The sequence below is a fragment of the Morone saxatilis genome, unplaced genomic scaffold (genome assembly GCF_004916995.1).
Source record: "Morone saxatilis isolate NCDOM2014 unplaced genomic scaffold, NCSU_SB_2.0 Contig14, whole genome shotgun sequence".
NCBI classification, from domain to species: Eukaryota; Metazoa; Chordata; class Actinopteri; family Moronidae; genus Morone; species Morone saxatilis.
Genome location: NW_023339696.1, coordinates 22,423,073 through 22,435,138, shown reverse-complemented (window position 1 = coordinate 22,435,138; position 12,066 = coordinate 22,423,073). Strand labels below are relative to the sequence as shown.

At 39.5% G+C, this 12,066-nt stretch overlaps 1 protein-coding gene and 1 pseudogene across 1 annotated transcript in view; one reads left to right on the top strand and one right to left on the bottom strand.

Moving 5' to 3' along the window:
- LOC118323392 (heat shock 70 kDa protein 1-like) overlaps positions 1–12,066 on the top strand; it is a gene marked incomplete at its 3' end in the record, with an annotated part of 17,318 nt that overhangs the window by 4,350 nt on the left and 902 nt on the right.
- Positions 3,600–5,599, bottom strand: LOC118322572 (annotated as a pseudogene).

Here is a 12,066-nt window from a genome sequence, read left to right as displayed (position 1 = left end):
TGGGGTCCTGGACCCTGTTTTTAACCCCAGGAATGTTTTTAATTTCAAAGTCATGTACCTGTGTGATCTGATGCCGATTCAATATACAAAGCGGGACAATACCTTTTGAGGGTGTTTGTTAGTGGGGTTGTAAAAAAGCTTTTTTTTTGACCCCCCCAAAATGCTTTAAGAAGATAAACCAACAGTAAATGAGTGGATCTGATATAATTTATAATATACTCATCTGGAGAAGACTTACATTCAAACTAAGGAACAAACTGGATATTTTTTGAAGAGAACTGGTCAAAATGGCTCCAGCTATGTGTCAACTGCAAGAAGACCTGATTCCATATAGATCGGCAAATATATATGGTTGAATCCTTTTAATAAGAAATGTTTTCCTATTTCAAGCAGCATCTTTATATTTTTATGTATGATGTCGCTTATGTTGACTGCCTGTTTTACACTTAATGCACAATCCTCCCCCTCCGTCATGTTAATGTACTGCTTTATGTTGTAATGTTTTGTGCTGTTACTAAAAGAAATGAATAAAAAGTACAAAAAAATAAAATAGAAAACCAGAGCCCAGTGAAATTAGCAGCGATTCCAGTCAGACTGATCTTAGCTGTGACAAGATGGACCACCCTCCACTAACCCCGTACTGACCTCACAGTCTCCAGTCCCGCATATTTGGACCCTCCCCCCACAAGTTCAGACCAGCGGCGTCACGTCTGAATCCTTCAGCCTTGTTTCCCCACCAGGTCCAACCTCTCTGCAGATGCGAGGGGTTGGACTTCAGCGTGAAGGCCAGATAATCACAGCTGGTCGGTGAACAACTGCAGCGATACGCCAACCTGAATAAAAATAAATATCAGCTTATGTCTGTATGTTAGTGCTCATCACATCAGATTAATCCTCAGCAGCAGATGTAATAACATGGTGCCTGACTCAGAGTCCTCCAGTCCTACATTGGTGGATTTCTCCAGAGAACACACAGCAGCTTTCACTCCCTGAACTGCCAGGTTGTTTGTCACCCCCGCTCCAGCTCTCTAAATGGGAGGGGTTGGACTTCAGAGCTGAGGCCAGACTAATCACAGCTGACCCTGATAGCTGCACCGTCCCAACTCTGAATAAAGGATACAAGTGATGTTGATTTTAGAAAACAATGTTTCCTGCTGTGAAATAAGTTTTATAATGTAAATTTACAAGCAACGTGAACCCCAGCAGGAAACAGGTTGAAAACTCTGAATGCATTCACCAACCACATTTTCAACCTTTTCCACGGAATTGTTCTTAAGTCATAAACAACCGAGAGAGAAAACAACTAGATCAGATTTATAAGATCACCACAATGGCTTTTCTAAACTGCTCTTCCCTCCAGTCAACACACCAAACACGAGGAAGAAACAGACTTTAGCATGGGAAAAGATACTTCAGATCGGATCAGTATAATCATCCAGCCTTGATGCTGCAGGTTACTGTCAGCCACAAGTTTAAACATGGGTCTTGACCTCAAGTCTCCAGTCGCACCCATTGTGGATTTCTCGAGACGCACCAACAGCATCTTGCAGTCCTGAATCCTGGCAGCTTGTTATAACCAGGTAGCTCCTGCTCAGGTGGGGAGGGTGGACTTCAAGAGCTGAGGCCAGAGACCCCAGCTGATCTCTGAGCAAACTGCACCTCGCTCCAATCTGAAAAAGAATAAATTGCAATCGTCAATTAAGAAACAATGTTCCTGGTTGAAAATCTAGTGTGTTAATAAGGTTTATAATGTAGACGTTACGAAACACCTGAACCCAGCCAGGAAGTAGCGCTTGAAAACTGTAAATCATCCTCTATAAACTCATCCACTAGGCAGAATATCCAAATAAGTGTCTGCACTTACCTGTGTACCACAAGTTTCAACATGGTGTCGACGCTCAGAGCTTCAGTTCAAGCATTGTGGATCTCCAGACGAACCACACAGCAGCTTCAAGTCCTGAATCCGAGCTTGTTTTTATTCAGGTCCAGCTCTTTCAGATGGGCGACGGGGTTGGATTCAGAGCTGAGGCAAGATTACCCCAGGCTGACCCCTCTGACAAACATGCAGTTCCTCATCTGAATAAAGTAAATTATGTAACTTAACGACCACAAGTTGTTGCCCGAAATTAGCTCCCCAGTGTGTAATTATCTGTTCCGGACTGGAGACAGATTTAGGGTGTAGAAGTTTAAGAAAATGGAACTGGATAAACTGTAAACAATTTCAGTCCCAGAGACACTATAATAATGTCTAAATATTAGCATATCATTGCTGAGTGAACTGTATTTTGTGATGTGTTTTGCCATAATCTGTCTCTGTCTGTCTCTTTTGTAACCAACTTTTACAATAATAGCAAAATACAAATAAAACTGAAGCTACTCACTAATTAACCTGCTACTTTGAGGTTGAAATAAAGATGAAATCCTATTTTATAGTTTTAAAATCTGACACTTTCAACCCATTTAAATCTTAGTATAACAGATAAATATGTCAAATATTGGAACGCCGGATGAAGGATTTTAGTCCATCGGACCGTCTGGATCTTAGGTATACTCAGAGAAACCAAGCCTAGCTAAACGTTAGCACAACGCTCGCATCGATACTTTTACTATATTGATTATACCTGGGACCTGCTAGCTTTAGCCTCTGTCTGTTAGCATGGATATAAAACATCATCCAAACTCATCTTTGTTATTATTTTGATGTGACGACCCCCCTATTAATCGTCAGCAAGCAGACGTAAAAAAACAGTGTCGACCCTCAGAGTCTCCAGTCTACAGTGTGACCTCCCTCCAGAAAAACCAACAGCAGCTCACTCCTGGAATCCTCACGCTTGTTGTTGTCGTCCAGTGTCCCTGGTCTCCAGATGGGAGGGGTTGGACTTTAAAGGCAGAGGCAAGATAATCACAGCTGCCTCTGGACAAATGCTGTAAGTCAAGCTGAATAAAAAGACATAAAAATCAATTTAATATTTACTATGACCAAATCTAAATATAGCTGTTGCTTTAAATATCACAAAAATCATAAAATATTAATTCAAATTTCTGCAGCACATTGAAGGTACAATCAGTTTTCTTAACGAACATCGAACAAACTTGAGTAGGCTTACAGAGTAATATAGATTGGTTATCACGACAAACCCAGAAAACAAATCAAAGCTGATTTAAAAATAGATTTAAATTAGGTAAGAATATATCACAAAACAAAATACATAAACTGACTCAGATTTCCAGTCTACATGTGGACTCTCAGTCCAGCAGAGAGGCAGACTTCACTCCTGAATCAATTCAGTTCCCTGTTCCCAGTCAGGCCAGCTCTCGTCAGATGGAGCGGGCGGGTTGGACTTCATAACTGAGCCAAAAACTTCACAGTGAGCTCGAAGAGTTTACAATGAGTAAGGCCTGTAATAAAGGACAGCAAACATATGAACAGGCAGGAGTTACAGGTGAAGGTTAAATAGCCAGTAGTCATAGATTCCTAATGAAGGCCACTTTAGTCCACCTCCTCCCCCAATGGTGGGCCCCTGGGGAGCCGCTCGTGCCTGCTCTCTACAGCTACTGGTGGGCATTCCTCCCTGATACAACTTGCTGAATGACTGGGGTTACACCTTTCTCCAGCTCTTTCTGCTGAGTGTTTGGTACTCCTCTTTATCAGCCAGCTGGTTTGTTCTCCAGGCCAGCCCGATGGTCTCGTCACAACTTCTCAACCACCTTCTTCTGGTCCTCCCGCACTGATTTTTGCCCTTCAGGTTTCTCGTCTGCACACCTGCCTTCATGTTGAAGGCGTAGGATCCAGGATTCTTGGCAGCGATCATCTCTCTCTGAAGGTCGTCCTCGGCTTTGTATCTGTCGGACGTCCTGCCATCTCTCCAATCCTTCTTTGCTGAGGCGCCTGTATCGTTGGTGATGTGATTCTTTGTTCTCTTTGCCGGTGCTTTTTCCACTCGCAGACCGTTCAATAAGCCGTTGGCATCCCGTTCGAAGGTGACCTTCGATCTGCGGGACCCCTCGTGGAGCGGGCGGGATTACCAAGTCAGCTCGAACTTGCCCAGCCAGGTTGTTGTCCTTGGTCATGAGCTCTTTCGCCTTCGTAGACCTGGACAGCCCCGGGCTGTTGTCGGCGTAGGTGGTGAAGGTCTGGGTCTGTTTGTGGGGATGTGGTGTTGCGTATTGATCAGGGAGGTCATGACTCCTCCAGCGGGTCTCGATACCAGGGACAGAGGCGCAACGTTCCAGCAGCAGCAGGTCTGAACGTTGCCAGAGTGTGCGCGTGAGAATGGCCGGCCCTGGACGGCGGCACCGTAACACCGCCTCATCGGGTTTGATGCTCCTTGTTCAGCTCCTGCCATATGAAGAATCTGCAGCAATGTTTCTGGATTTTGGGAGCGGGTGGAGCCTCCCACCAGCGACGATGTCATACGAACTGCCGCCTTATCAATTTTGGCTCCTCAGGGCTTTCTCCACCGGCTTCCAACGTTCCCCATTTTAATATAATGAATACGTTGTAAAGATGCAAATCTTTTATGTTTTTGTTAGTTGGACTCTATGATCATTCTAAATGTTTAATATAAAACTTTATACCTTATATTTTAGATTATGTCGGTGTATATATGATGTGACAACAATGAAGACATTTTGAGAAATGGTTCTTTAATATGTTTAAATGTTGCATTGCTGGACTTTGCAATAAAGATGATGGTGAATAAAGTTGTATGTGTCTCTTAGTTTCATCTTCATCATGAACTAAAGATTTATAACATTCACAGTGAAACAATGCAGCTACAATAAGATCAATATCAGAGTAAATATAAACTGCTACAGTTTAACATTTTAAAATGATGTGAGGTTTTAAAATGACTATAGGTATTTCAAACTTTACTGACATCATAAAATAAGATAAATTTATGCTCAAGTCAGGTAAATTATGAATATCTTGACTTGTTAATGTGATCAGATGTCAGAAATAAAGCAGTGCAGTTCACAGAAACAACCACTAGATGTCAAAATTTGACTTTTGGCATATTACCTCACTGCTTTCAGAGATAGACTTTTATTGTCCATATTGTATGTTTTATTTAAGAAACTGTGCTTTAACAACTTTAACTGTCATTTAAGTTTTGTCTACTTAATGTGATCACTGAATTTCCAGACGGGAATTAAAATGACTACAGTCTTATGACTTACATATATCAAATGCACAGTCAGTGACCTGATGGTATTTTTGACACATTTACAACATCATGTTTTTTTTTTTTTTTTTACATATGGTACAAATGTTCATTCTGGGGTCCATAAACAATGTTGGAACTGTATGAACTGGGAATGACTGGAAAGCTGAGACACATCCTTCATGCCACCCTGTATAAGTCAGTGTCTCAGCCCCTCCCTGCCATCCAGCTTGGTTTATAAACACTTAATTAAAACACGATGTGGCCATAAAACATTAAAACGAGGTTTACAGTGTTTACGAGTTACAAAGTCTAACTCAGCTGTCTGACACACTGGAGCCAACAGCCTGAAACACTAACCGAAGGGTATTTCTATCTCATTAACCAACGGCCAACATTTCCATAGGTTTGGCCACAATCACCTGCAGCTTCATTTGGGTATGTTTGTACAGACGACCTACGTGTTACGTGAGGTGTTGTCTTTGACAGCAGCACCTCACAGGCAGGCAGGTTTAGTACAGTCACCGCTTCCTGTTACAGGTTGCTCAACTCTTCCATTGATTAGAAGATACATTTCAAAGAATCAACGTCATACAAAGGTATGCCAGAAATGCAGTTTAGCTCACAGTCATTATTTAAGCAATGCAGTTCACCTCCCGGTTCATATTTAGCGCACGAGTGCTTAACGTGTGAAGGCCCTATTGAAACTGCTCCGGTTATTGTTTTAATACCAAAAGAATCACATTTTTGGAGGCCTAAACGTGCCTGAAAACTCATGAAACTTCGAAAATGGCCGAACAGTGGCCACACTGTTCAAGTAAACTTTATGCGGGTTGGATCATATAACTGTTGTGGGCTACGCCTGGGCAACAACGCAGGAGACAAAGCCCGACGTACTGTAGTTGACAACCTGCTGCAAAGTTGTGACATTGAGCAATGATGGTTTACGTATACTGCTTAAAAAACCCAGGTGGAGCAGTGCAAGTGAACTATTTTGTAGGGTAGGAGTCAACACATTCCATGCATTCCATTGAGAAACCTAATGCACAAATTTCGTCTTTAGAACAACTTTAAGTTTTCAGAAACAAAACAAAAAAAAGTTGAGAAAACATTTTTTTAGCTTTATGTCAAACTCAAACTATTGAAATAAACTAATAATAATGATCATTTATTTTTCTTCATTAGAAAAACATGAATCTTTAAGTTTTAAAATGTATTTTTCAATTTCTAGTTGTAACTATTTATTCAAAATTCTGGCTAATTCTTTTGTTTTGTTTCTAAAACTCAAAGATATTTTCTAAAGAAGAAAAGTAAATTACCTCAACAACAAATTGTTATTAGGTCGGCAAAACTTTTTTTTTGTTGATTTAAAAGCATAAAAGTTGTGAGTTAGTTCAACTCAAACTATTTGAGGAAACCGATCACCTTTAACCGTTTAAGTTAATTGTACCAATTCCATTAAAACTAAAAGTATATTTTACACTCAAATGCAGCCACTCTCCAAACAGCTGATGTACGATAAAAACAGTTGACAATTACTTGATCATCCATCACATGTTTGTAGTTATATAAGTCAACTTAAAGAAAATGAGTCATGAACTGGACGAACTGGAATTATGTGACAAATGTAAGTTGTTTAAGTTGTGTAATTCCTGTTTGAGTTAGGTTTAATGTTATGTTATCTTAACTAACTTCTTTTATCAAGATATGTTGTTTTAATAGACAAAGTTTCCTTCAACTGTTCAACAGGTTTGTGACTTTAATATCCAATTTTAGTTTTATTTGCATTGCGCTGATCCATAACACTTTTCAAATAGAGCAGGTACAGTTTGAACTTGCTGAAATGATTTGCAAATTACATTAAACTATCTAATAAAAGCTGGCACAACAGCAGCAGTGTGTCGCTCGGGGCCACAGAAAGTCTGGATCCTGCCCTGCTGACATCTTTATTTGGCTGTGTTTGTAAAAAAAGGGCGTATGTGGTACGTCAGGTTTAACCAGTATGACAGCAACACAATGTGGCTGACAGAAGGGGAGGTTCAGTACAAACACACTTAAACCTGAATACTACAGGTTGTTAAGGACCGCCACTGAGACTACAGGACTCAGTTCAAACACGCAGCATGGAGGTCAAACTGCTCCTATGCTCGTGGTCGTACTGGTTACAGGTGAGTGCTGCTGGGTATTATCTCCCTGTTTATAATTTGACTGTATTTATAATGAAAGTAAGTTCTTAATAGAGTAGATTGACTCTTTTATTGATTTGTAATTATCTATCATCTTTCTATCGCCATGTATGTTGATGTGTTTACTGCTCAGAACAAACTGGATTTAACATCAAAGCAAATGTAAAATCTCACTTCTCACGGACCAGAAAAGTCAACTAATCAGTCTGAAATATAAAAACACACGCGGCGTCACCTGTTCCCACAGGTGAGTGGAGCTGATAGATACTAACACACATCCAGAACAGCCAGTTTCACTGAGAGTACAGCTGACTCACTGACGTCAGTCAGGGTTTTATTTAGGTTACTAATCTCTGATCTTTTAACTTGGGAATTATATTTTATTACGTTTTCTTAAATTATTACATACATACATAAAATGAATTTACTTTTTGAACAATGATTACATTAAAGCAGTGGCAGAACTTTCACTGAGTAAACTGACTGTATTTTATAGATATTTATATTCAACGCATCAATAACAGCAGATAAACTGATAAGCTGCAGGAAGTTTGTGTAAAACCAGAGATTTTGATACATTTTGAGCAGATTATTTTCTGTGACTATTGATCAGAGATGAGTTTTCCTGATATTTTTAGGAACTGTTTATACAATCCTCTGTCTGTATATTTTTTATTTAATTTTTAACCATCATACAGACTCGATTCAGTGTTTCCTTCTCATTGTTCGATCAACTCTTTGGTTGTATTCTAAAGCAGGACGAGGCTGTTGATCAGAGACTGAATATACACTGTGTTCAGATCTTCAAAGTTTACATCTTAAAATGCTGAGATATACATCTTCTGCATATATTTTTAAGATTTTCTTACATCCCTTAAAATCAAGAAGGCCCCTAACCCTAACCCCTGTGACGCTTTGGTGACGTCTTGCATGGGTCGCAACCCTCTGGTTGGAAACCACTGATTTAAAGAAAGGCCACAGACTCAATGTGTGCCAACCTGTGTCCTGGACTGATGATCAGAAGGATCTAAAGAGGGAAATAAATAATGACGAACCAAGGATTTAAAGGAATAGTTTAACAGTTGAAGGTCAACTGTGTTACATTTATATACAATTATTTATATATTTTATAGAAAATACACAATACAGACAGAAAATTGGATAAAAAGTTCCCTAAACAGGAAATAATCTGCTCAAAATTAATTAAAATCTTTGGTTTTACACAAACTTCCTGCAGTTACTGAGTTCACTGTTTTAATATAATATGAAATATCCATAAAATATGTTGTGTTATTGTCGATAAGTTTATAAATGAAAGTTCTCTTTGGTGGAAAAACAACTCGGAGACATCTGGATCATGATGAGGAGACATGTAGAACATTTAGAACATTTAGAACATTTGTTTTGATGTTTTCTGTTTTTTATTAGGGAGAGACGCTGCTGAACAAATGTTACTATAAATTATATTTCTTGTCTTTTTCCTGATGGTTTGAATAAGATGCGAAACTTCTGGCTTTTAAGAAATAATGTTGTTAAGAGGATCTGAAGAGAGGAAGATACTGGGTGAAACCATTGTACAGTTGGAAGTGGGGAGTCACACTATTCTTTAAGAAATTATTGAAAATAAATAGGAAACAATATAAAACAGCTTTATATATATCGGAGGCATTCTTTCTCATATTATTTAACTTTGGTTAATTGTACTAATTCCATTCAGTTAATTGAAGTTAAACTCACCTTCTCAAAACAGCTGATGTACGATAAAACAATTTATATTATTATGAAATGATTATCAAACTGGTAACAAATTAATTTTCTGTGTTTTTTTTGTGTGGACAAACATAAATCTTTACACTTGGGGGATCATTGAAATTTTATTTTTGCATCAGTGGGGGGTCATGGTTGATTAATAAACTGAAATGAAAACAAAGCTTTTGTTAGTGTCAGGACAGCATTTATGGAAAGGATCCCTACAGAGATAACCTTTGAGTTTAACCCAAACAAGCCGTAATATCACTATCACTCTCCACAGACTCCAGAGACAAAAACACTTCATTTTTACTTCAGATCATCGTAACTTCATTAAAATAAAACTGGTTGGACGTCATTGTTGGAACTCGTATGACAGATTTTGAGGATGTCACATGAGGGTTTTTTTGATGGATTCAGTTGCTTTGTATTGTGAAAAAAAAACTGACGACTACATGAAATGTTATTTTCACTTTTTTTTAACCCATATTTCCGCTGAATCACAAACAACCAGTCGTTTGTTATTCAAACACTCTGTGAAAAGTGTTTGTAACAGAAATATGAATAGTGGTGGTCAAACCCTTTTCTGATAACAGAAATCTCAGAACCATTCCTATATATACGTGAATGATTCTTTTGTTCTCTTTGGTCTCTCACAGGAGGAATGCACATGATAGACGGTGAGTTATTATCTCAAACTTACACAAAGCAACATACAGCTGATTGACTTCTGGTACACACAACACAAAGGTTTCAACAAGGTTCAATACAGTGTCTTGACCACAACAAACCAGTGTTCTCAGCTTTTTAGCTATGAAGTCTCTAAATAGCATCCAAAGATCATAAAAGCACCTATAAAACAACTTATATTCTGATTTCATCCACAATATTTATCATAAACCCACATTTCATTGGACACTTTATGCATTTATAATGTGAGCCCTGTGTATTCCTTCTCAGTACGCCTGATGTCTGATTATGATTTAATTTACTCATTTGATTAGTTGCAGCTCATTTCATTCCTCTGAGCATCATGAACGTTGATGAACTGTCACTACAGTCAGTGTTATAAAGCTGTTGAGATATTTGCAGCGGCTCCATGAATCTGACTATTTTCCCTCAGTTTGCGCATCGCTCCGCGCTCAACAAGATTCGTGGGAGGCGAGGACGCCCTGCGTGGTCGTGGCCTGGCAGGCCAGGTTGCAACAGGGAGCGGCAGCCATTTCTGTGAGGCTCCCTGATCAAAAACCAGTGGGTTCCTGACCGCTGGCTCACTAGCTTCCCCAGGTGAGCTCCATCCCGCCATGGAGCTCAGCACTTCACGGCGTCGTAAAACAGAGGCGAGCTATGTGTGGCCAAAGACAGCTATAGCGGGGAGTGGTGTGGCATGTTTTTTTTCATGCAATCAGGAAAGAGTCAAGCTGGGTCGATTCATATCGAGAAAATACAAACCATACCCAATTAAAAAATAATAAGTTGGAGAAAGTGCTGCAGAAATAAGAAAACTGATAAAAAAAATCAACTCTACACATAAATGAAAACTGGGACCAGTCGGATGTCATTGTGGAAAACTCGTAATTTCAGATTTAGAGGAAGAATGAGGATACATCTATGATGGATTCAGTTGCTTGTGCAATGTGAAAAAAGAACCAAACAGTTTCTGTTTTATTCCCTGACAGACTCAGGGTTTGTTATTTTTTCAGTGTCTGACAGCATTATGAAAGGATTCCTACAGAGATAGACCTTTAGTTTAACCACAAACAGCCGGTGAATATCAACTATCACTTCCACCAGATTCCAGAGACACAAACATCATTTTACCTTCAGATCACCGTAACTTCATTAAGTGGACAGAAACAGAATAAAACTTATTAAAGTTTCTCTTTTAGTGGTTTCCAAACAATCACCAACTATGGTTTGGTGGAAATTAATCCCTTATTCCGGATGTAGATGATAAAAACGCCAGTTTCAGTCGGAAGCAGACCGGCTATGGAAACAAACCACAGAGTGAGGCTGCGATACAACAGCAGCAGAGGGAGAGAAGACACCGATGTGACTACTGTGTCTTTATACAGAGATATAATGTTTGCTGATATTTTAACTTTATAAATCTTATATTTTAAACCTTTGAAGCGTTCGTCTCTCCACGCGTTGTCTCTTTTACTGTTTCTCAGCCGAGCACATCAGTCTCCCTCTTTAACGCAGATTCCACAGTACACTGTCAGTCAACGATCAGTGCGTTTCCAACCTTTTTCCTGCAGGGACCCTTTTTCTAGTACTCTAACTGAGTAAAGGATGTTTTTAGGGATATTTCTTGGAACCAATAACTGGCAGAACTGTATTAAATGAGTTTCCTTGATATTTTTAGGAATTTTTACACAATTTACTCTGCTGTTTCTGTATTATATTTATCATTTAACAATCATACAACAATTTTCTTCTTTCACATATCATTCTCCCATGATTGGACGCGACACCACCATGATCCTCTCGAACTTTAACGATGGTCTTTCTGGCCCCGTGTCCCAGATCATCCGACACTGCGGGCTTACAATGACAAACACCAACGACAACGACGTCGTGTTTGTTGCGTTTGGTTCTCACCTGCTGAAAGTCTCATACGACTAATCGTACCGTGTCGCTGTATCGCGGACGAGTGAAGCTCTGGCAAGGTCTTTTGGCGCCGGAACAGCGGTGGGCTCACTTGGCATATGGGATCGATATACGCTTACTACTGAGCATTAAGAAATTGTAAATTTTCAAAAAAGCATTTTCCCTGATAAGATGCTTTCTGACCGTCTCTCGCGCTCGGGGCCTGTAAAGCGCATTTAGAAGGCTCTTCCTCTATAGACTCCATTGACTTCAACCTGCGTCACTGAAATTACCAGAACACTGATGAACTCCCACTATTTAAAGCGCTCAATTCTAGATGATGATGTCCTGGGTCAACAAGTTGACGGGTTTCA